The 26,195-nt window shown below is 33.8% G+C and overlaps 1 protein-coding gene and 1 long non-coding RNA gene across 2 annotated transcripts in view; both read right to left on the bottom strand.

The window, feature by feature from the left end:
* LOC147643105 (uncharacterized) overlaps positions 1 to 26,195 on the bottom strand; it is an 80,931-nt gene that overhangs the window by 36,317 nt on the left and 18,419 nt on the right. The window lies entirely within an intron of this gene.
* LOC147643106 (uncharacterized) lies at positions 16,131 to 21,787 on the bottom strand. Its single transcript, XR_015272556.1, has 3 exons — positions 21,484 to 21,787; positions 16,374 to 16,464; positions 16,131 to 16,315 (listed from the first exon to the last, which is right to left on the bottom strand). It is a non-coding gene; the product is annotated as an uncharacterized LOC147643106 (long non-coding RNA).

Raw genomic sequence — 26,195 nt, 5'->3', positions numbered from 1 at the left:
TTCGGTGACACGTGAGAGTGTTAAAGCTTTAAAGGACATGCAAAGGACTTGGCTCTAATTAACTGCATCTCTGTTCTCTTTCTACAGTGACCAAGTAATTTTAAAAGATCAACTTAGTTTAGATTTAACTCTGACATTTAGACATAAAATTCATATAATCCCTATGTAATATATTAAAATAATAATAAATTAGATTATGTTTCAGCCCAAAGACCTCAGGCAAAGCGTAAAATCTCCTCTTGGAGCTCCAAAATATATATAAATCTGTTTGGATGGTTTCTCTATAAATATCATTCTGCAAGACGAATGGCATTTTATAGCACAAACAGAACTACTTTAATTTTTATATCTTGGCGTTTCAAAATTAATACATTTTCTGGGAGGAACTCCGTGACGCTGAGGATCGCCCCGTCCGTAGAGACATCCTTACATTAAATATTTACAAAACCGTAATGTTAACGAGCCTCTGGTAAATTGAATATACTTTAAACTAAATTTATATTTATTTTGTTCCATTTGTAATTGCTCGCCTGCAGATAAATTGAAGCACAGATCTATGCGCTGTCTGTACATTAAAATGCTGTCAAAATTGCACAGATGAATGTCATTTCATTTTGGCATCTCGCCCTGTCCTCCCAAATGGTTGCCCGTCAATTGCAGAACTCACACATATATTACGCCTAATTACCACGCCCTGAATCCGAATCCGAACCTGAACCCAAATCCACACCCAAACTCACAGCAAAATGTGTAACCCAAAGCGAAACTCGAAATTTCAATAGTTAATTTTGAGCGCTGACAATTTGACAGTCTGGCTTCTGATTTTCCAACCAACCAAACTATTTCGAGTGCCACAATATAATTTGAATTGAAAGGCTGTCTGACATTTAAAATGCAACAGTTTGGATGTTTTAAAATTGTGCTACATTTATTTCATTGCTTAAAAAGTTATGGTAATTAATTAGTTATAATTATATATCTGTTTTGTGTATAGGATGCGATATTTTTTGTTCTCTTCAATATTGCCTCAATTTTGTGTTCTGATTGTTTGATACAATTATAGACTTCTAGTTGCATATGATATAAAAACTACCTAAATCATAAGGAATTCTTCGCTTTTTAAAGCGAATACGAATAGGATCTGTTTCCGTATCTTATTCGTAAATATTACCACATTCAAATTCTATTTATATGCTTATAATTCATATAAAGACCATGTTTTCTATTGTCTCAAGGACATCAAACTGTATTTCTCCTCAGGTCCTGGTCTGAAAACCCCATTCCATTCCTACATATTATCACATATTGAATATGAATGAAGCGACGGACATGGCTAGATCGACTCGGTTGTTGGTGCTGGTACTCATTCACTGAAGTTTGCAATTCTGAGTTAAATTATAATACCCTTCGGAAACCGAAAACTATGAACATTTAAGGAAACTAAGAAAGCTATAGTCGACTGTGACATAAAGCTATATACTTTAAATTAAAATTGAAGGATAGTTAAATCTACCATGGCGGAATGCATAAGGAGCATGTTGACACATGTACATCCATTAGAGTTACCAGCACATCAAAGTTATGCAGTTCAAAAGACACAGCTACTTGATTATTAAATGTTATTAAGTCTAAATCTACTCTCACCTTGGAGAGCTTATTAAATATACCCCTGGCCCCAAGCACAAACATTTTGCCTAGGGCAATGGCTGTCAGCGACGGGCTAAAAAATTGTTTTATTGAAATTTTTCCCCAGATCGCTTTTATTTTGTTCCAAAGAAAGTGGAATATAATCTTCAAGTTGTGTTTATAAATATACAAGAACTTTTTTTTCTTCTTTGGCCCCTTCAGGGAGTTTGCCAAAAAAGACGAAGAAAATTGAGGGAAAACTGGCTGAGGCACACTCGAAATCGATTTGGTTTTGGCGTGGAGACAGTGCGAATTCCTTTACCTTAATTAAAAAAGTTTACAATTTCTCCTGGCACTGTGACAGTCCCGCCTTCCCGCCGTCGCCTTTTCCCCCGGGCAGAGAGTGTGTCTGCACTGGAAATAAATATGGATACTACACATATGCATAATTGAATTAAAGAAGAATAACACAAAACATTTAATATATATATTTGCAACCCAATATTTGTATATAAATTTCAATGTGATCTAGTTATTTATTATTTCTTCCTTTCAGAGGTTTAAACGCAGTGATGGAGTAATTCTTTACCCCATAAGGCACATATGTTCATAAGTATATTCGTGATCAGCATCATCAGCCGATTCGATTTAACCATGCTTGTATGACAGTGCTAACTCTCCTAATTTTTGAGATATCTGTAGATACTATTCTTTCTACTCTCTTTAGTATGTAAGTCGGAACGGGGAAAGATCATACTTTATATCACATAGATGACATGGGGATTCATATAAGACATCGAATTTTGGTTAATGGTTCTAGAATTTTAGTATTAATTTGATGAAACCCGCAAAGATCCGTTAATGTATAAGAAACTTAAAACTGTATAAGTAAAATGGAGATTAAAAAAAAATTAATATACAAAGTATAAAAAACATTTAGAATTCAATAATATATGATAAAAAAAATTATACATATTTGTATATGTTTACTAAAATATAATATTAGTTGATCGTTTATAACATATACGTTAAGGCCTTAGGTGTGCATAATTTTTGTTAGGGATTTTAAAATGTTTTGTATTGTTATTGTATTAAAATGGAATTATATTTATATGATGATTGTATAACATCCTATAAAAACTAGCAAAAATTTCCTGTTCTTTACATTCACATGTATGTATATGATGTTTTATACATACAAATCTCTCCTCTGAGGTCTGTTATATTTAACTTTTGTTTGAAATAAAGCATTTTTATGATCAAATTTTAATGTCCAAGGATATATAAAGGTCTTACAAGATTTTAAATCCTCTTAATTGGAAATGTCACTTAATTTGTTGCAGTGCATTATAGCGTGAGTGTATGTGTCACATAATAAGCCAGCAAAGAGCTTCAAAAAATCAACAGCTAAACAATGAGCAGCAAGTTTTACTCTCTGCCTCTCACTCTCTTTCTCTTCTCTCCCACTTTCTCTCTCTCTCTCTTTCCTTTTCCCGCTTGTGAAAGCCTGCGGGAATCAGCTGCAAACTTATTTATTCCTTATTTTTGCAGCTCCGCTCCGTTCTGTTCAGTTTTGTTCCTCCCAGTTCCGTTGTGTTTTGTTTTATTTTTGTTTGTTTGCTGTTACTGGCGTCGGCTTGCAGAAAGTTTTAAAATAAACTTGCGTCATAAAAATTTCAAAAGTTTCTCCAAAGTCCCAAAACAAAACACCACACACACACACACACACAGGAGAGAAATTTGCGTTAATTTAAGGCAACGGGGAACGAAATGAGACGAAACGAACTGGGAATGAGCGAAACGGAAGAGGCTGAGGGAGCGGAAGAGGAACGAATTGGGCAACATTTGCTTTTTACGCTAAAGTTTTCATCGCGCACAAAATTATTCTAATGAATGCTGATACACACAAAAATAATTATGAGCGGAAAAGAGTGAATCCTTGTGCAAAAAAAAGAAACACAAGTCAGCTGGAATTTTGTCAAAAAGTTGTGAGCAAAATAATGTGTGAACATGTGTATTAATTATTTAATAGGGAGTAGGGAGGTAGAATATCCTACACAATTAATAAGAAATATTTATACCACTTAATTATTTATTTATTATTTATGGAATGCAGGATAAATATTTGAAAATACCCAAAGTGAATGATCAGTTAAATCTGAAACATAATAGCTTTGTAATTAATACAACATTTCAGTTCTTACTTATGATGCCTTAGATTGTCGGATTTTACGTTCCCTGCCAGCTGTTTGTGGCCCAATTTTTTATGGCCAACGCCAACGTCTTCTCCCTTCATCGTTATGGACATTTCAACTCGTTTTCATTTTATGATCCGATTTGAAGGTCATAAAGCCAACTGAAGCAGCAACATTTTTTTCGCCAACAATTCCGTTAAGGCTCTGTCCCCCGCCCCATCAATTTATCAGTACCTTTTGCCCTTTCCTTGGGGGCTTTGTCTTGGCCAAAAAGCGGCGCGAATGACGAAGAAACGCATTAAAACTGATTTATTGCTGCAGATAAGTTTGGATTTATATGGCAAAGTCGGAATGTCGGCCAAACTGCCATCAGCACCCAGTAGTCGCCAGCTTTCCCACCGACTTTTCCCCGGGTTTCCCCACACCTAATCTGCTGGCATTCGGCCCGCAGTCAAATACAAAAATCTCTCTGAAGAACATCCCCCGCACTTTTAATTGAGATTTAACCTTTAATTACGATTTAAAAGATTACAATGTCAAATTCACGCTATCATCCAAGTTCTCCCGCCCACCACACTCGCTCCTCTCTCCAATTCTCTTCTCTCTCACCCATCCGCTTTATTGGTAATTCCGCTTTGCGTTACTCTTCCATCGCCAGCTTCCAGTCTCGGATACGCGACCGTAGGAAGGATGTGATTACGTTCCCTGGCTTTCAATGGGCGAATACATATCATTTTCTATGGGAAGCACTGAGAATTATATTTAGGGGATTCCCCATACAATTGAATTCAGTTTCAATTTTATTTTTTAGTGTAAATATACACATAATCGTAATAGCAACTTATTATTTATACACATATAAATAATAATATATAATAATAATATATAATCATTAACTAGCAAATTTCCCGCCAGGAATGTTATTTTTAGCAGTGTAGAATCTGACATTCCACGTGATTTTCCCTTTTTTCCCCTGCCCTTTAGGTCGCTCTCCTCTTTGGCTCGCTAATTATGCAACTAATGGGCGTAGCAAACTCAATGCTGCTAGCACATTATCGTTATCGTTATCCCAATCGCAATCGACCTTGTAATTTCCTCAATGCATAGATATCCCCAACTGTGGAAGGACGTCCACATACTGAAGATGAGTACCGAGAGTGTGCCCAAGGCTAATAGTGTACACTTATATACAAAGTATTGAAAATCTGGGCACGATTGTACGAATATAAATTCCTAACAGATCCTTAATATGTTAAAAAAAATAACCATACATTACTATATTTTAAATAATATACATTTTAAAGTCATAAGTAACAAAAAATTGTAAAAATATTTAAGCCAAAGTAGAGAAACCATCCCTAAAACACTATGCTCGTTGCATATCTGTTAATAGTTTTATTAATTTATACTAAATTTCATTTGCTTAAAAAGATCTCCTGTCATTAAGACATATTTTTACCCATAGAAAGATCTTTTAAGTTTATCTGATTTCAGATTGTCGACTTTCTATTTTGGGAAAAAGAAAAACCAAGTTGAAAAACTACAGTACAAAGCATTGTGGGTGAAATTAAAAGGAACATGGACAAGGCTAATTCACTTTGTCTAATTATGCTCGAGTTTGTGAAAACATTAAACTGGGCGGAAAGCAAAAGAAAATGTTGGAAAATGGAAAGAAATGTAGCATGGAAAATGTTGAGCAACACCCCATTGTGGCTTTTAGCAGAAATGGAGATTTTCCAAACACTTCATTGTCTTATGTTTTACATTTACAGTTTTAAGTTAAGAGTTTTACAATCTCCTCTACGATTTCCAAAAAAAGTAATCGAAATTTCTTAACATATAAAGACTGGCCATTTCTAAAAGCAGATATATTTTGAAAAACGGTGATTTGATTTTTATTTTTAAAATCCACTGTAAGTGTTGTAATTAAAAACAACATATCATACAAATTTTTTGGCCTTTAAAGGTACGATCTTTACTTTAGCCTTACTCCTTAAAAGGTTTATTTCTATGATTTTCTTTTCTGTTGAATTGAACACATTATTTGGAGCTGTATTTAAAGGAGAATAGAGGTATGTGCTAAATGCAATGTTATATTTAAATAATTTTATAGTTTTAAATCAAGTTCAATACTGGGTATTCTACTAAATATTTTGTACTAAGCTAAGAGCAGGGTATTTTGTTGACTTTCCGAATTTATAATTTACAATTTTAACCTTTTCATTTTAATTTCATCGGCATCCGATAAAACTTTGCTGATAAATATTAAATATCGTCGTGCAAAACTTTTCAGCATTTTGTGTAAACAAAACTCGACTTGTTCTTGTCCTTAGGCTCTTCGTTTGGTGGCTCTTGCTTCCTCATCGTATTTTTCATTAAGTTTTCATTTTTCCACTTTTGTGTGAGTGTGTGTGTTGCTGGTCCTCGTTGCTTTTCGGCGTCATTGTTTCGCTTAACGATATTAAGAGCCTTTGTTGGGTCCGCTAGTTTGAAGGAGCTGCTTCCCAGGTCTAACACCTCTTCCTTCCAAACGCACTGAGAAAAAATACCGCTGCTAGATATTTTGTTCTGGCAACTATTTTTATATAAATATAAGTCAAAGGTTTAAGAATTATACTTATTCCGGATTGTGGTTCAAGTCCTAAGAGTAAGATTCCTAAGATTCCTTTAATACACATACCAAAAAATATTACATTTACTTCAAACCTAATTGATTTTTATATTACTTTTGAGTTTAAAATAATTGATGCCTTATTGGCATTATTAATTGTCATATTTCTAATATTTTCCGTCCAGTGTGCGGTCTCCTTTCAACTTTTAGCCACGCCCCCTTATCTGGCAGCAAGTGTGTGGGCGTTAATATTCATTACAATGTCAAACGCAATATCTTGGGACAAGCGCGGAGACATGTTGTTGTTGTCCTTTATCTGGGTCTTATTCTCCACTTTTCCAGCACTTCCCTCCCCTGCTGCCTCTCTCACTAGATCCTTGTTGGCTTTGTATTTTGCTTTTCCCCATTTTATTTTCCTTATTTATACCCACAGCCGGCCTCCAAGTTGCCTACCCATAAGTTTATTATTTATAATCTCACTCAAGTGCGACACTTTTCTACGAATGTGCCTCCGAGTGTGTGTGAGTGTGTGTGTGTGTAGTTGGAGAAAATATGTATACATCCATGCACTATATCCTTAAATAATATAAATTTCAACCTTTATGAATTGAGAGCGAGTGAAATAAATTACTTGAACATTACATTATATTAAATTTTAATATATATTTTATTTAATCTTCTCAATACGCATTTTTCTCTATGCACTAAAACTCGGGCTCAAGTTTTTATGCGAGCACTCCAGCAATCAGTTTATATTTTGTATGGTTTATTAACAATTTGTGTTACCCAGTCCCGGACAAAATGGAAAGAAAACAAAACAACAATGCTTATGCTTATGCTTTATGGGGAGCACGCATGGAAAATGTACCACCCACTAGGTCTACTTTAATGGCCGTCTCTGTGGATCACAAAAAATACATATATTGTTGCCCCAGCGGAAAGTACAAGAAGAAAAATAAAATGGAATTTGTACTGAATTTAATTGTTTAAGACATTTTCTCTTTTATGTCTCGCATAAAACTCTGAAAAAATATGCAAAAGTATATAAAGCATGTAATCATTTCTTGTTACAAATGAAAAGATAATGCATTTTTGTATAATCAACATTAAATAGTCGCATATACAAGGTCCTATCTGTAAAATCTACCAGTAATGTATAATTAATATTGATAAGTTTTATTAAAAAACTACCATCAATTGCTTAATATTTTCTTAAAATAAAAAATATACTTTGCAAGCTAAATAATTAAATATAATAATACTTTCAAAGTGTAGTATATTGCATCAGTTCTATATGAAAACCCTGGAGATATGCAATGGAATCGTTTTCTTCAAGAGATTCCCTATAGTCCCATTGAATTGTATTATTTATTGTCCAAGATTGTGGCAGTTTAAATGGTCGATCACCTCCGATATGTGATATCCATTACCGATAAATGCAAAAGGTATGATTTATTAATACATTCCCATTGATTATAGCACGTTGGCGGAGGTTTAATTACTCTTTACCGGGAATAAGGGGCATTTTTGTGATGCGGTCTGCTTAATTTTTCCCCCCTGATTTGACATGCACACACTGTTGTTATCGATTACTATCTACGAGGTCATTGTGTTGGCGGGATAACAGGGGACTAAAAACTTATCGATTCTCGATTTGCGTGCCTGTGTGTGTCGAGTGTCTCTCACACACACACACACACATGTGTGAAAGGGGCATTCATTCAAACAGCGGGCAACAAATGTCGTCATATTGTACGCGAACCTAAACAGAAAAGGGATGGCAAAAGAGGGAAAGAAGGGGAAGAGAGAAGAAAATAAGAAATGAAAAAGGAGAATGAAGGACTGAGAGAAGGGCGAATGGGAGAAAGTATAATAGGAGAAGGGACCCGGGAATGAGGGAAGAAATGTCAAAGAGCAAGCGACGCCTGCTTGATTGCCAAAAAAAAAACAGGACAAGGAAAAACTGGGGAGGGCAATGCGCTCGGCCGCCTGTTGAATGTCAGAAGTAACGGTATACACCCGTCCCTTTTTTCCTGAAAATGACAATGAAAGCCATAAGAATGTCGCTGTGTGGGTGAGAATGAACTCGACGAAGTGTCGGCATTCGCGAGTGAGTGTTAGTTTGGTCTGTGTCGGTGTCTGTGTCTGTGCGAGGACATTGAATATGCCAGGGTAATGCAATTTGATAGGCTGCCTCTCTCTGTTTGTTGGTATTTGCTGTCCTTTGACCCCCTCTCTCTCTCTCTCTCTTCGAGTCTGTTACTCTTTTGCTTATTCACGTTTCATCCTGCCGTAGTTTCCTGATATCTCATTTCAGATTATTTTAATTTTATAGTCAGGAAATAATCTTAAAACATGATTTGCCTAAAGTTAATGTATTACTAACTTTACTTTTATGCTTAGGTACATGCTATATGTACGTTTCACATAAAATTACCTTCGTTTTCGTCTGTTCCTCAGCTGTTTCTGGCCTTATGTTCGGCTCGTCCTTTTCGTCCTGTGGCCACAGCAACTAATTGACTTTCAATGGGACCTGCGCTCTCTCAATTACGCTGCATAACTCTGTTATCCTTATGACGTGCGCCGCCACACACACATTACCCCGCCCAGGACACTGCCGGAAGAAGTTCCCTTTGATTAGGGGCCACAGCAAAGAGCCTTCAAAGAAGAATGTCTTTATCGTAAAGGCAAAACTACATGACAACAACGAAAACGACCACAAGTAAACGACGGAGCAACAACAGAAACGATGACAACGACAACGCCTGCAAATCCTCTAAGCCCCAGCGCCAGGAGAAGAATAAAATGAAAAGGGGCGGCAAATAGTAGTAGCATCACACGGAAATGGTATCAAAAAGGATAAAAAATCCGGACCTCGCGGTCAACGGTTCGACGACTCGATGTGACTTTTCTTACCAAGTAAGTGCAAAGGGGGTCGTAATTTTCCTTAGAAAAGCTCTTCACTGAGCAGCACTCTTATACTGTAATTGGTTCTTTTAAAAATGTGCAAATTGAGAAAGAATGTGATATTGTTTGCAATTGCTAATAGGTATGATCTAAAAACGTAGGTAATTGTATATTTAACCAATATTCGCTATTGCTATTGTTTGTAATATTAAAGTTGTAACTTTAATAAGATATTACTCATACGCAGTGTTGGTGTTACTCATACGCAGTGTTGGTGTTACTCATACGCAGTGTTGGTGTTATTCATTCTCAGTGTTGGTGTTACTCATACTCAGTGTTGGTGTTACTCATACGCAGTGTTGGTGTTACTCATACGCACTGTGTGCTTGAAGGGACTACTATCGCCATCCTAATCATGGTACTGGTACTTAGCTAATCTATTTTTTAAATGGCATCAATCATATGTAATTATGTTTGCCCATATTATCAAATTAGCTATGTTAATAAATAAAACCATAAAGAGGAGCAGATGGACAAGACTAGATCGACTCGGCTTTTGATGTTTATCAAAAATATATATATAAAAGACGGTGATGGTACTTCTGACTAAAAGTAGAATTCCCTATTACGTTCATGCGGTGATTGTCATACTAAATAGTGTTTAAAAAAAGGATAGCGTGCATACATTTACATTTTACATTTTACATTTTCTAAATCTCTTTTTAAGTCCAAACCTATTGATTCCATGTATTTTACAGGCTAGTCTACCCACCTGTAGCTTTCTTAATTGGTTTTTTCCGTTATGTCCTTGAAGGGTATTAATACTTTTATTTAGAAATATATAGATTATATATATATTATTTAGAAATATATAGAAATATATATATATGATATATATTACAACAGTTTGCAATGAAGTCAATTTCGATCCTGTAAAGTATATATATTCTTGATCAACAGTCGAGTCGGTCTGGTAATGACTATCCTGCTACCCTGTGATTTTAAATCTAGCTGCATAATTATACATAAGTAGGAACAGGGGAGAGATGTCATTGAAGAAATTTGGGAAATTAAAAGAAAACATACTTCCCTTTAGTATAACATGATTTCAGGGTTCTAGAATTTTGGCCTACATTTTAATTTAGTCCGGAAAATGTAAAACAGTCAGTTTTCAAAAATAAATTTAAATTCTATAGATAAGTGTTATAAGAGTTTACATTAGTTCGTGGTTTGGAGCAAAGTGGATCGACCCTGATTGAACTAATATGCAATCTTTAAGGGTATATAAACTTCGGTGTGCCGGAGTTTGCTTACATTCCCGTTATTTGCTCCCTCTCTCTCTCCTTCTCTCTCTTCGTAAGGGAAGAAGCCGTCTTGTTGCCACTCACCTCCCCCCTTTAAAAAACACACTGAAAACATGACGAAAGGCGGGAAAGTGAAGTAAGAACAACAAGGCAACAAATGATGATGATAGGGGGGAAAAGGGAAAGGAAAAAGGGCGGCTCGGGCAACAAAGCAACAACTAAAATTGAAAGGCAGACAAATAAAAAGCGATGAACAAGAACAAGATAAAAACACACACACAACACACAATATATATGTATATATACATACATATGTATGTATTTGGGTGGGAAAATAAGGGGCGGTGAAATGGGATGCTGTGCGAAAAACAACAACACAACCATGACCAACATGATAAAGGCACAAAAATCAATTTTTGTGTCAATTTTTTCTCGTCTGCCTTTTGGCCCGCAAAGTACACACAGAAAAACAAAGACCTAATATAAAAATAATTCCTCTTTCTATATGTTTGTTATGTATATATTGCTGTTGTTGTTGTTGTTAAACCTACGAATTTATTATCAATTTGTGTATAGTATTAGGAAGGAAATTGATTTGTTGTTGTGTTTATTTGTTGTCGAATTCGAAATATTCATCGGAAAAGCGCTTTTATTTCTCGATGTGTTCGCTTCGTGTGAAGAAAGACACAGGGATAAAAAGTGCGTGCGGCTTTGGTTAAAGGAAACAAAAACACAAAAAAAGTGGCGTGGAAATTACGGGGCGCAAAACCGAGGAGAACCGCACGAAATGCCGCTCATATTTCAAAGCAGTTTCGGGAATGTCCTTGGATTTGTCAGAGCAGTTTCGACACAGGAAACGGGAAAAAAGGGAAATCCCCAGCCAGCCAGAGGGAGCACAATTAAATGCAGTCAACGCGTAAATCTTCTACACAAAATAAGTCTCCAGCTTTGAGTTCAGCTGAGATTCCATCCTCCATTGTTGCTATTGATGAACCCGAATATATTTTTAGGGAGTTGCATTTTCAGTAAAGGAAATTCACATAAATAACAATCAGGAGATAGTCGACAGGAAGTCTATTGAGTTAGGAACATGACAAAATTTAAACATATTAAAAATGTAGATGAAAAATATATAGTAAAACTTTTTATAAACTTATAAACGTGTTATGGTATTATGACACTATATTGGTAATTAATAATTAATTAATTTAGCATTAATTATAGCTTTCAATAATGAATTAACATCACCATATGGTTTAAGGTAAGTGCGAGCAAGATGACTATATAGCACTTTCAATGAAACCTCTAATGCATTGGTAATGAAAAATATATCTACAAAAAAACCTAGATCTAAAAGAAAGTGATAAAACATTCTGCTCTAATCGACAAAAATTGTATTTTAAAATTGTATATTAAATGGTTTTATTATAGGTCAAGATGTAAATGCAACAAAGATTTAAAATAAAGAAAAATAATACATTTTCGATGAAAAATTAACTTAAATTATTATATTTTTTGGGTGCTAATTAGAATGTATTTATATATTAGTAGTTCTTAAAATTAATTTAAGGGCTTTCACATATACATATATGTAAATGGTGGAGCACTTCAATGAGGATAACTATAGAAACATATAGTTATAATTTATGAATTGCAATCTTTGTTGTTATGGTTTAGCTTTTTAACAGAAGAAAAAAATATAAAAAAAATATGAAATAAAAAAAAAACGAGCAAAAAACACGTATAGTTGTCTTTTTAAAAGTTGTACCTCCCTCTCTCTCCAATTAATGAAATTTGGGTTAGAGTATCATAAGACCATAAAGAATAGTTTTAGTGTCACAACTTCATAGAAAATAGAAGTACATAAATACGATAAATCGCATTTCCCAACCAATAACGACTTTATTGAATTGAATTGCAGTCTTCCGACTGTACTATATATTCCACTCACTAAAGTAATTTGAGCTTAGCTTAGCTGGAAATTTATTTTCATACCAAATGGGGACATAAATTAGGGGACCCAAATTAGAGAAAATTCGGGCTTGGAAAATGCGAAATGCGGCATTTAGAAACCAGAGGTACGCGAATGGAAAATCTAAAATTGCGATTTACCAGAAAAATGTGGGCACCCACTTGTGGGCGTGGCACTTGAGGGAAAATATTGCTGACATGCCGCAAAGCGCTGGAAAATTTACGAACGAATGTTTTCATTTTTATTTGGATTTTTTTCTTGTGTGGTTTGGAGTATCATATATTTGATAGTATTTCGTATTTCGCATTTCGCATTTGCACTGTGTAGTTTGTAGTTTATATTTATTGCATTGTTAACAATGACAAGTCAGCCCCTTCCCGCCCCTTCTTTCACGATTTTACGATGGCCGGAAAAAGGGGTTTTTCGGGGGTTTTTTGGGTTATTTATGTGGGTGCTCCACCGCCTGTGTTGCGTGTCTCTTAGTTTTCGATTCGATTTGTCGTGAGTTCTTTGATCATTTTAGAGCCTTCTTTCACTTTGATTTCCTTCTTTCCCGATTTTTTTCTTCATCGATACTTGCCTCGATTTTCCCGGGCTTTCTGCGTGCAGTCTAGCCGCGGGAAATTTATGCCGACATCGCCTATATTTATAGACACCTTCACCTGTCTTGCCAAAAGTCACTTACGAAATTAAATTTGTTGCCGCCCCTCGTCGCTCTCTTGTCTCTTGTCCCCATCCCCTCGATTTCCCAAGGAATTCCCCCTCTGAGCACTCTCTCTTTATGCATTTGGGAAAATAAACAAATGTTGTTGTGCTGTGTATTAGATTGTCAACAGATTCTACTTGGAAACATTCTCAATTATTTTTCTTTGCTCATTTCGCGTTGGTAATGTTTGGGAAATGGAAACAGGGAAATGCCGGAGAAAAACGGTTCGGGAAAATGTCGCAATATGGGTAACGGTTATGTGAATGGCCGCCCATTACAGTGAATTGTGCGAAAAGCGTTTTTCCTTAATTTCCTTATAGTCAAAAAAATGGTGTATTGGTTTAAGATTGAATATGTGAATGTTTGTATTTTCATTTTGAAACATAACTTTCTCAGACAAAAAAAAAAGAAAGGATAATGCAAAAATTTCAAATATGAATTTTAAAAACAGACTATGTTTCATCTATTAACATTTAAAAACTGATTACCTAATTAGAACGGAAAATCACTAATTAATTACAATACTATAAATACACACTTAAATTTTAATTTTTAACTTTTTGAGCGTATAAACCTTCATATGCATAAATAATTATACCAAAACTTTCCAGAAATAATTAAACTTACAGAATCAAATAACCCATATTCCTTTAATACAACATTCATATTTTATTGTGGAAAAAACTATCCCAACTTTAAAGTAAATAAACTAACAAAAAGTCCTTTATACAGAGAAAAGTTTCTACTTTCGCTTCATTTGCTGTTGCATGGGACAAGTTTTAAAAGTGCGTGAAAAGTAATTGCAGCTGGCTTTTGTAAAGTTTTTAAAATTAAAGTAAGTTTCTTTCCTCCTAATTTCCCAGCCGCTTTCAACCTCAAAGAAATTCTCTGTTTACGTTCGTCTTTAAAATTTCTTATGTTCTTTTTCTTATGTGGCAACATTCAGAGGTTTATTCTTTGTAAAAAAATATATATACATATTGTTTATTACTTTCCTAATAGTCCGATTCAATTGATATATGTTATTACATATTAAATGAAAGGTGATTTCACTGCAATATCTTTGACATGGGATCCGTCATTGTTTACATTTCAATGGGGATGATTTCCATTATAGACAGTTTCAAGAGCAGTCATTTGAGGCTTTTTATAACGAAGCTTGGAGTATTTTAGGATCCGTGTCCTCATCATAATAAATAGACTCATTCAAGGACGACTTGAAAAACAAGTTTGGAGTTTCGGAGTCTTGTATTTCAAGGAAAAGTTGGTTGTTTTTCTACAGCGACAGCGAGGCGAAAATATTCTTCTGCCACAAGATTAGCGACATCAAAAGTCTATGTTTAAACTTGTTTTCATTCATCTTAAAAAAATGGGATTCATAATTTATAAGCAATAAGAAATATAAAGTTAGAGAAGGCACTTGCGAACTTATTGAAATTAATCAATGTTATATTCAGTTTGCTTATAACTTTTCTGGGCGAACATTTTAATTTTCTATAAGTCAATCTGACACTCCGATTAAAATATTTATATATAATACATAAATATATATATACATATATAACACTATATAGATTGGATTGCAATTTGAACATAAACTTAATTAAATGGTCGACAACAACAAAAAACGATTAAAAATTCTACGGTTAGTGAGTTAACCTGACTGTGGAATATCCGGTGAATTAATTAAATTAAAAGATAAATTATTGCGTTTTTTAATGCCACTCCCATGCCGGAGAACCTCTCAAATTCGTATAAAGAGAAAATTTTGGAATTAACGTGCAAATAAAACAAAATAATGGAAAGTGTAATTATTAATCGCCTTAGCTTTGAGATAAATATAAATAGGGTATAAATGAATTATTATTATTCGATTTTACTCAAGATTTTAGAGTACGTCCTCTCCTGTATATTCATAAGTTTAATAGTTTATAGATTTTCATGATTTATGGGGTCTTTTTATTACAAATAAGTATGTTGTACACAAATTTAGAACCTCTAGGTCTTATAGTAACATACATACATAAATACATATGTACTCTACCAAATCAGAAATTCATCTATGTCAGTTATAACACCCCTTATTTTCATCTAATAATAATTTAACGTTTCAAAATGTTATGTCTTTTAAGAAAACTCACTAAGAGTTTGTTAATTGCAATGTGAAATGTGATAATAAGAATACCACTCCTGAATTAGAATTTAGTAAGCAATTAAATTACAAAGCTACTTATCACTAGACGTAAACTTAAGTCCGCCTTTGAATTCTCCTTATTTTTTCGATTTACCATAAACGGAACGCAATTCCAACAAACTTAAATGCATTTTAGGTTTCGTTTTAAATCGCGATTGCTCATCAAAATTCCTGGAGTGTGCACGTTACGCTTAACCCATTGTTAACGCGCTTTGGTTTCAATTTCCCGCCACTTCCCTTTTCCCTTCCGACAATTACAAATATTTGTGGTGTCACAAAGTTGCAAATAAATACAACAAATTAAAGCAAAACCGAAAAAAACATCGCAAAAATAATATAAATAAATAAATCACGGCGAAGGACAACAAAAAACTCCTTGTTGATTGTTGATTTCTTAGTGGTGATTAATGCAATGTTAGTACTGCTGTTGGTGTGTTTTTATGGTTCTTTTTTTTTTTGGTTGGGGCATTTTATGCACTCGCTGCTGGAATTTTCCACCCACTATTTTATTTATTTCTTTTTTTTTTTTGTTTATTATTTGCTGTTTTTGTTTGCCTTCGTTGTTTTTTGTGCGGCGCACAGCTTCATTAATTATTTATTTATTTGGCTACTCACCCGCATTCGTTGTTGGAGTTGTTGTTGTGTTGTTGTATTGTTGTTAAGTTGTTTTTTTTTTTTTTGTTTCTTGCTTTGGCTTGTTGCTTTTGTATTTGTTGTTTAATAGTCGTTGGCTCGTTGCTGCCACAAATCAATCAAACGTTTGACTCGAACACCACATATAAATCTTTTTGTTTCTGGATCTATATATATTTTAGTATTTTACTATGGACTTCCTTTCTTGTTACTTTTTCGACTCACATTTGTTTTTTTCCTCGCAGGCTGCACCTGCCACAGAAAATTCTTTATTCTTTTGTTTTTTGTTAGTTAATAATTAATTTAATTTATTTGCCTTTGTGATTTATGCATCGTTGTAATTAAAAAACAAACACGCCATTATCTTTAAAAAATGCCAGAGCCAAAAAATGTTTCTAACTATTTTACATTCTAAACTAATGAAAGCGTATTTAACTGTAATTTTTAATTAATTTTTTTTAATTTTCCCTCTACATCACGCTGAACAATCTGAAAGCATTTGGATCTGGAAATCTCCTGCACATAAATTTAATGTGCGATAAATAATTCCAATATACACACATACTTAAACCACCGTGAAATTGCACCCAACTTACAAGCTCTGAGAATAATAATAAAGATTTAATTACATTTTGAATTACCCACTGTGAATTAACCCAAAGAAAAATCAATGAAAAACGGACGAAATTGTTACCACAAATGAAAATCGGGCAGAAATAATGATTGAATGCCATTTGCACTGTCTATTATTATTCTACCCTAGCAAATTATTATCATTTTAGTCTGAATTTTATAACGTAATTAAGGATCATCGAGTCCATATATAGCCATGTCTTTCTGTCCTCCCGATTCTACCTAAACTATAGTACCTCAGTATTTGATTGAAACATTGCAGATGGTCTTGTTCTTTCAATTGCAGGTAGGATCAGACAACTATATCATATATCTGTCAATAATAGGAAAATCCACAAAGAGTTATTATTATAAGCATTGAGAAATGTTCTATAGAATCAGTAGAATTTTCTTTTGATTGAATCTTAAATCATTTTAATTCCAATTTAAAATTTAAATTAAAATGTTCAAGCTTCAAAGTCAGCTTCAAACTTTGCCTTCACAAAGTTATAATACTTTCTTGTTTTTATATAAATATTTTCTTTCTGATTTGTATTTTTGCACGCCTTGTATATTGACGCTTTAAACACATTAAAAATGTCTGTACAAATGTTAATCAATGTTAATTGATTACATGGACAATAAGCCTTGTAAGTCTTGTGTACATATTTCTCCTCATGTTTCTTCTTTAAGAATAAGATGTGCCTCAATTTTATTTTGTAATTGACATTAAGCGTATGCATGCAGTTTTGGAAATGTGATAAAATACCTGTTTCCCAAATTATGTTAATAACTTGTAATTTATAAAATTACTCCAAAACAAATGAGAAAATATCCGACTGCAGTTAATACCTATGATTTTAGGCCTTGTCGGCACTTTGTCTCTCAATATCTTGTAAGCTTAAGGAGAGGAGGGGAATTTCTAGTTTAAGCCTTAAATGTCACATAAATCGGTGCTGTAAATGCTGGATTTTATAATGCCATACCCGTTTTCTGGCATTGGCTTTAATGCTGCAATTTTCACAAACATTCCCAGCACACTATCGCACCGCAGCTGCGGCCCAAGCGGCGGATGTGTAATATTTCTAATGCCCGAAAAGCCTTTCCCTTCCCCCATTGCAGCTGGTCAAATGAAATGCGCTCAAAATGCTCCAGCGCACACATGGCGTATGGGCAACATTTTTATAATTATGCGACGGCAGCTGCAAGTTAAACACACGCCAAATGCAATTAAGTGCTTCAAGCTGTGTTTTCTTTTTCCACGCTTTATACGTACGTACGGTTCCCCCCAAAAAAATGTGTTTTTTCTCTTTCTTGCTCTTCTTACATTTTGTTTTATTTTGGTTTTGCTGCGTTTTTTGTGTTCATTTTCGTTTACGGTGTTGTTTTGTTTTGATACCCTTGCAGGGTATAATAAACTAAGGTTAAACTGAACCGATCGGATGCCTATATCATATATCCATCATTGGAACAATTGAAACTAACTGGTTTTCAATATATTTCAATTAATATAAATATTTTTTCAATTTCAGAACTATTTATATTTCATTCATATGTTTTCAATTTACACCAATTTCCAATATTCTAGTTTCGAAATTGCTAGAGTGCACAAATTTCGGCTTCCCAAAGTTATCTGCCTTTCTTGTTTAATTAAAAATTGAAACTAAAGCGCCCAAGCAGCTTAAATATTTAACAAGGGGAATGGGAATGACGAAGGGGCATAGTGGGGTTAAGGAGTGAAAGTCGGAGGGACCCATGCGGAGACAATTAGAAATGCTTTCGAGGGAGGAGCAGTAACAGGAGCAGTAACAGGAGCAGGAGCAGTAGCAGGAGCAGGAGCAGGAACAGGAGCAGGAGGCGGAGATGGCGCGTGTTTTATGCCATGGACTCTTTTTCATGCGAAAGCAGACAAAATTTTTTCTTTACGCGAATTCCGTTGCATACTTTTGTGGCAGAAGTGTGACAGTTTTGCTATATTTAAAATTAGCAATAAGATTAAATTCCTCCATCTTCCCATAAATATTTTAATTTAAGTTCAATCGCAAAGGTGATTCGCTTTCTTTGCTTCAAAACTTGATAATTAATGTTAGTAATATTAGTTAGCATTAAAATAATTAAGTTTCCCACTTGAGCCTTCGATTTGGAAAGCGAGTGTAAAAAATTAAAACATTTAATAACAACTATTAGGGAGGTATTCAACTTTTCATTATTATTATTATTCAATAAAACATCGAAATTTAGAACTCTATGCGTGATTTTATTCCAAGTGAATCAGAATCAGAATTTGAACAAATAATTATAAATTCATTTCGATTTTAATGCCATGTTAATGTTGTACCAACAAAGTATTTAGTGCAATGTGATGACTACGAAAATTGTAATATTATTTGTAAATTTGATATTTGATATTTGCTTCATTATTCTCATATAGATTATAAGCTACTTCGGGCACATATTAAATAATTAAATAAATAACACACTTTCTACTATATAGTGACCCTTAAAAACAACTCAAATTATCATCGGTAGATCCAAAACTAGCAAAACAAAGCTCAAAGTAGATACCAGACAAGCAACAAAATGAAGTGTTTATAAATCAGAATACTACAAAAATTAACATTACTTTTTTTAAACAAACCCAAGTTATTATACCCTTGCAGTTATTAAAGTAACACTCGATACCTGCTATTGGAATTAAAACAAATATCAACGTATCATAGATTCTGAAATTGAGGTTTTTTGTATACCATTTTTTCTTGGAATTACTAAATCTTGAAAATAATAAAGGAATACAAATATACTAGCTTTAAATATTTCAGTTGAAAAGCTCTCTAAACTCTGTAATATAAGCTTTAATGGAACAAAACAAAAATGGAACACTAAATTTTAATAACAATAAAATGTAACATTGAAGGTATATAAATTATTCATTATTCGTTTTATTTCTCTTACACTCGATTCTTGTGGATAAATTCGTAATTTAGAAATCATTGACAACTACCATATATCGGAGAAGATGAATAAATATATGAATGTAGAAAAACCAAACAAATTTCAGATCATTTAAAATTTAGTATGTTTATATTGCATAATGTGACAGCTCTGTAGTAAATTCAACCACGAATTTGCAGTTAAAATTTGTATCTACTGTTCCAGCTCACAGAATTTACTTTACAAAAAAGAACTGTAAATCTACTCATATATTATATTGGTTCCTATATGATACCATACCTTCAAGTCCAATAACAAAATACAACTACTGCAGCTCTACTGTAATTCTAACCACAAAAACTGTTGATTCAACCCACAAGAATTTGTGCTGTGTAGCTCTAAAGCTTTGTTAATTTTTAATTATTTTCTCGTTGTTCGATTTTCGATGAAGCTAAAACCGAAATTCCGAAACACGAAATATCTCAGAGACGATAAGGATATTTAGAAAAAACAATAGAGTTATACATTATGTTACAAATTTTCGAATCACTTGTGATAAAACATTAATCGCAGTGTTTCAAGAAAATTTAATTTTGAAAAATTTTAAATAATTTAAAGCACAACAAATTTCTAATATTTGTTAAAGTAATTTTTTGACCGTTCAAAACTGAAGGACTAGAAGGACAGACAGACTAGATTGACTCGGTTGTTGTTGGTGATAAATCTTTCTCTCTTTTTAAATATCCTCCACCCATCACTTGTCTCAATACAGGGTATATCTAAAGTCTAGTCCCTTGACCATCCTAATGGCCTGATGCCCAGCAAGCATTCGCAATTAATTTGGCAACAACAACTCGGGCAGGGAGGCAGAGGAGGTACCAGGTACCAGGTACCAGCTTAGTTTTTTGTTTGTCGAACAAAGCAAATCTCTCCCGGGAGCACACATGCAGGCAGCGACGGGAATTCTGGCCAAAATCATTGGCCAAAACTGGGGGCATGGCGAGGCTGGTCGAGGTGCGACTCAAACATTTGGGGAATGAACACTTTAAGCCCGAATGGTTTCATTTTGGGGGCAAACAACAAGCGGATTGAGCCATGGAGCATTCCCCGAGCCGCCACAGAGGCTGTCCGATTCCGGCCAGGTGTTAAGCCGATTTGGCTGCTGAACGGGCTTACACTATTTAATTTGCCATCAAACTAATTCCCAAGCCAAAGGGTTTTTTCGGGGTTTATGTCCTGGGCATTTTCAATTTAGCAATAAAAAAGGCTGGTATTATTTTTTGGCTTTTAACAAAGCTATCACCGAATTTTGTTAAAAATGTCTCTAGAATTTATCTCACTTTAATTTCAAAATGAATTGGAATCTTTTATGACTAGAACTTGCAAGAAACTCGAAAAAGTGTTTTGAATATATATATTCAAGGCTCTCAAAGTTCTTTAAAGGCATTTAAAAAATTTAGCAACTGCATTTTAACAATTTTTTTAAATATGTATTGAATTCAACAAATTACTCAAATGTTTACAAAACAATAGCAAAAATGTTTGAAAAATGTTCACAGATTTTTTTCAACATTTTTAGAGGGTATTTAAGTGTATCTTTTAACAACTTTTTAATGCGACTCTCAATCAATTTGTGTTTAAGGCTTTTTTGATTTATTTACGCTATATTTACGCATACTTGTAGTTTTAATGTATGCGTCCTTCTGCCACTCAAAAAATACAAATAATTAATCACTGTTGTTTCCAATCACGAGAAAAAAAAAACCAAAATCAAATTTTTAAATTAACTCACATCACTGAATTTTGTTGTTGTAATTTTTAAACTTTTTTTTGCTAATTGCCAAGTTAAGTTGTTGAACTATTAATAACTTTTAATACACCAAATGTTTTTGTTTGATAGCGTTGCTTTAAACTTGTTTCTTGAATTTTATTTTGTTTTCTCGAATTTTTGAAAGTGCTCTCAGTGTCTGTTTTTTTTGGTCGAACCGACGAACATATGACGAGAAATTTCCCCCAGTCGGTGTCCCTGCTGTTTTCCCAGGCTTTTCACTAGTCAAGGAGCACGTCGTGCCGTCGGCAAAGCTGAACGAGAACTGAAAACTGAAATCGAAATCAGAATCGGCGTGGAAGCGGCGAGTCACCGATGAACGAGGCCCGAAAGCGAAACGAAGGAGGGACGACAGGAGGGCGGCGGCGCTCGGGTGGGTGGCTGGGCGGACGCAAGTGTTTCGGTTTCGGTTTCGGTATTTTTTCTTTCTTGGTTTCCCGCCCGCCTTTTGCACCGATTTATCGCATGCGAGAAGTGCCGCGGTGTGATGGGAAATTCTCATGGCGCACGGAATTTCCCTTGTGACGCAGCGAACGAAAGAAAGCGAATCTAAAGGTTCGGCTGCTGGCTAACCCTCGGTCTCCCCCCTTTCCCCCTTTCCTCCTTTCTCCCCAATATATATATAATTTCCCTCGACCAGCATCTGGGCCCATTTTCTATTTGAGAGAGCAGCGGTGACACAGAGAGAGAGAGGGAGGGATAAAGAGAGATAAAGAGAGGTAGAGAGAGAGAATTTCTCGGTTTCCTTGGCCAAATTGTGGGCCTACCTGTTGCTTGGCAACTTCTCAGGCGAGCAGCGAGCTGGGAAATCGCAACGGATTTTGTCTTGCCATTGAATTCGACTCAGCCGGAGGAGCACTCATTATCCCATCGTCAGGGTGCCAAATATAAATTATTTGAGCTGCCAGCTTTCAGTTTTTCCAACAGCTGTTGCAAATAAAACAACAAGACAGTGGGAAGTTACAGGCCCAAAAATACATTACTTTAAATTCGAAATGTCACACACTTTTGAATAATTAATTTTGCAGTGTTTTTCACACCTTTCAGAGAAGAGAGTTATCATAAGCCTGTTAGTAAGCGATTTATAATAACTTAATCCTTTAGATCCCTGTTTAGAACTTAAGTGTCAAGTAATAATTAAGAAAAAATTTACGTAAAAATTTACTGAATTTAAGGTAAACTTCAGTATAGCAAGGTAACTCTGCAGTTAGAATCCCCCAACCTAACATAATAAAATAATTACAATATTTAAATATTAAAACTGGAGATTACTATTAAATACCACATTAACAGTTGAAATTACCACTCAAATCAAAACATTCTTAAAAATCATAAAACGTTTCTTTGTAGTCAGAACTACCTATGTCGCTTGCACTCGACTGAGATTACAGGGTATCAATACATAGAAGACAATCTTTTAAGAACCTTTTAATTGCTCTTTATTAGTCAGCTAATATGTAACATACATATGAACATACATAGGTAAATAAGTATATTTTTAAACATGTACGCTATTTTAATGTTTTAATAAGCGAAGGTACCGTAGTTTGTACACTTTCACTGCCTAGCAAAGCATAAGTGTTTACATATATTAATCACTTCGCAATGCATGCATTGTTTATAAATTATATATGTACAAAAAAATATTTATTCATTTAATATTATATGTTTAATTAATGCACACGTCGTATACGTGTAATGAATTAATAAATATTTTTTTGTACATATATATTTATAAACAATGTATGCATTGTTAATTGTTAAGTGCGTCAAATTGCATAAAAGTGTACTTACCGAAAAGGATGAGCTAAATATCTATTTGTAAATTCATTTATCAAAAGCTGGAACCAGTCGTAGTCACTAAGTTTAATTATATTTAATTCCATTTTTATTAAACTTTTTTCACTTTTTCATACTTAAATTTTGCAAAAGAAACATAAACATATCATAAATATACTGCAAATATAACAGATGTTAATAAAATACATTTGTCTAAGTAATTTATTTAATACTTACCTTGCAAATACGAAAATATACCCGCGAGAACAAACAATAACAGGAAATACATACAAACCATTTTCTACCTAAAACGTACAGTATCTTTACTGCAGAGGACAGTCATTGGAGGCAGAAAACCCAAGAATAACAAAAAACATGCATAATCTGATAGGTAATGTGATTGTAAGTTGACTGTCATTTAATCTGCAGTTACAAAATCTAACCACAGAATACATCGACTATAGGTTTACACACAAAAAATTGTTGAATCAACCCACGAGAATTAGTTCTGTGTATATTTTTTAGGCTTGTAGAAAATTTCCACCTTTATGAAAACAAACACATAACATGAAAAACAAGAAGAAAAACTAACTTTGCAACGACAACATTGTTATACCCTTTAAGAATCATTAAGAATAAAGAAAAAACACAAAAATTTCCAAGTCTCGTACATGATTTGCGGCATTATTCCTATGACATAATAATAAAAAGAATAAGATGTAAACAAATTTATATTTATCTGAACATTTTACCCTTTTCTGTTACCATAAAACCAAAGTTCAGAAATAATTCAGAAATTTTCATGTCTCGATCGTTTCAATACCATATTTTTGTTATAGTTTTCCGATCTTATAAAGTAAAAAGAATAGAAAGAAGAATAACTGTAGAACAGACGAATACACGGAGATGACTAAATCTAAGCGGCTGCTGATACTAATCGTACGTCAGCACCTAATGGCAAGGAAATGGCTTCTTAACTGCATTGAAAGCTTCTGACTGGGAACACAAAGCAGGTAATTTAAAACAAAACATATGGTTACATTTAAGGTATTATCTATAGTTATCCTTTGTACTTTTTTTCTCAAAAACTTTGTTTACTCTTCAATGAAATACTAATAATAAAGCGCATTAGAAACGTTTTACAACTTCGGTGCGAAATGAATAATAATGAATGAATATAAGCCAAATTATTTATAAGCATTATCTGAAGATAATCAATTTATTTTTGTTTGTCTTCAATAAATGAAATATCCAGAACATTTCGCTTTTCTAAAAAGAAATCGAGATGCGGGGAATTCGGTGTTTGGGCATTTCAGCATTTTCTTGGCACTTGAAGAGGGTCCAAACAGGAGAATGAGAAGGAAAGGAAAACACCCCGAGCCCCAAGCCCAATCCCAATACCAATCTCCACCCTGTCTGGGCAAGCATATGGCTCCTTGGCCAGGATTGCTTTCGCATGCTCACTTGAGATGCCTTCGACTGTCAAAATATCCAAATGACATTTGGCAAATTCGCATGTAAATGAGCTCGACCGATGATAGCACCAAGGGGGCCGAGCCGAATCAATTGCAGTCAGCGATTGGGGGACCATCTGGGAATTATAAACCAATCAAGTGTCCCCCCGCCACCCACATTTCGCACACGAATCAATTAGGCGCCTAGTCATTCTCTGGAGCAAAGTGGAGGGAGCGAGATGGGAGAAACAGGAGCCGGCGAATTGAGAATCGAGGAGGAGAGGACACGCTCTCTATTTATGGAGTTCTCAGTATTTTTCATTATCAAGGCTAATGGCTCATGTTTTGGATTTACTTAGAAATTACTGATATGTAGGAAGTATATAAAATCTCGTTCTGTGATTTGAGATCTAACATAAAGAATAGAGCATAATGAAAGCAAAGGTAGAACTAAAAATATTAAAGACTTTATGAAACTGTTTATATTTTTCGTAGTTTTCTTACTCTATTAGTATCATGTTATTACACTAGAACATTATTGAAGTGCAGTATTCTTTACTTAGAAGTCTTGAATACCTTGAATACAACTTCATTGAAGACGATGTCTGCAAAATTGAGCTATCATAAATTTTTTGTTTTTCGAATTTGAGCATAGAAATAAATAACGAAATAAATTTTCTTTTTTTTTTGTAATATAATATTTTTGTATAAATATAAATATTATATGAAGTAAAAAGAATTTTTTTCGGTGGTATATTTTGTAGAAAAAAAATTATGGCTTCCTAATTTTCTTACTTACTTATTTCATTTAAGAAAATGTATTATTCTTTGAGAATAAAAAAATAGAAACTAAAAAAAATGAATTTTAAATTTAGAAAATGTTGTCTTTCGATCATTATCATCATCATTAGCTTGAAATTTGAATAAAATTGATCGAAAATTGAGGTAAGGCAATGCAAACAATTTTCTAAAAATTCAAGTCGAATAGAACAAATTAAAAAAAAAAAAACTAGTAATAAACGGTTAACGGTTTTATCATAACAAAAAATTAAAAAAAAAATAAAATAAAAGCCCAAACATATTATTTAAAGCACCATATGCTGGAAATTTGACCAATTTAATTTAGAGAAGTAAAACCGTTAACATACTGTTAGAATACTTTTAGAAACAAAATGATGAGATAATAATGAAGCCAAATAAAAATATCAAGCAGCTTTCCTGAAGATGCAATTATTTGAGTATTCATGTAATGCGTTTATTATTTGCATTGAAATATTGAGTTAAAAATAAAATAAATATACATACACATATAACTTGCAACTTGCATAATTTTAAAGTTCTTTTATGTAGTTTTTAAAGTGAGCTGTATGGAAAATATATATACATATATAATATATTTCTCAAACTTTTCAGAGTCAGCCTTTGGTGTTTTGTTTGCGGCTT

This window comes from Drosophila serrata, unplaced genomic scaffold, assembly GCF_035046125.1.
Source record: "Drosophila serrata isolate PLE 108 unplaced genomic scaffold, ASM3504612v1 contig_293, whole genome shotgun sequence".
Lineage (NCBI taxonomy): Eukaryota > Metazoa > Arthropoda > Insecta > Diptera > Drosophilidae > Drosophila > Drosophila serrata.
Note: the sequence above shows the minus strand (reverse complement) of the source record. Positions and strands in the feature narration are given on the sequence as shown.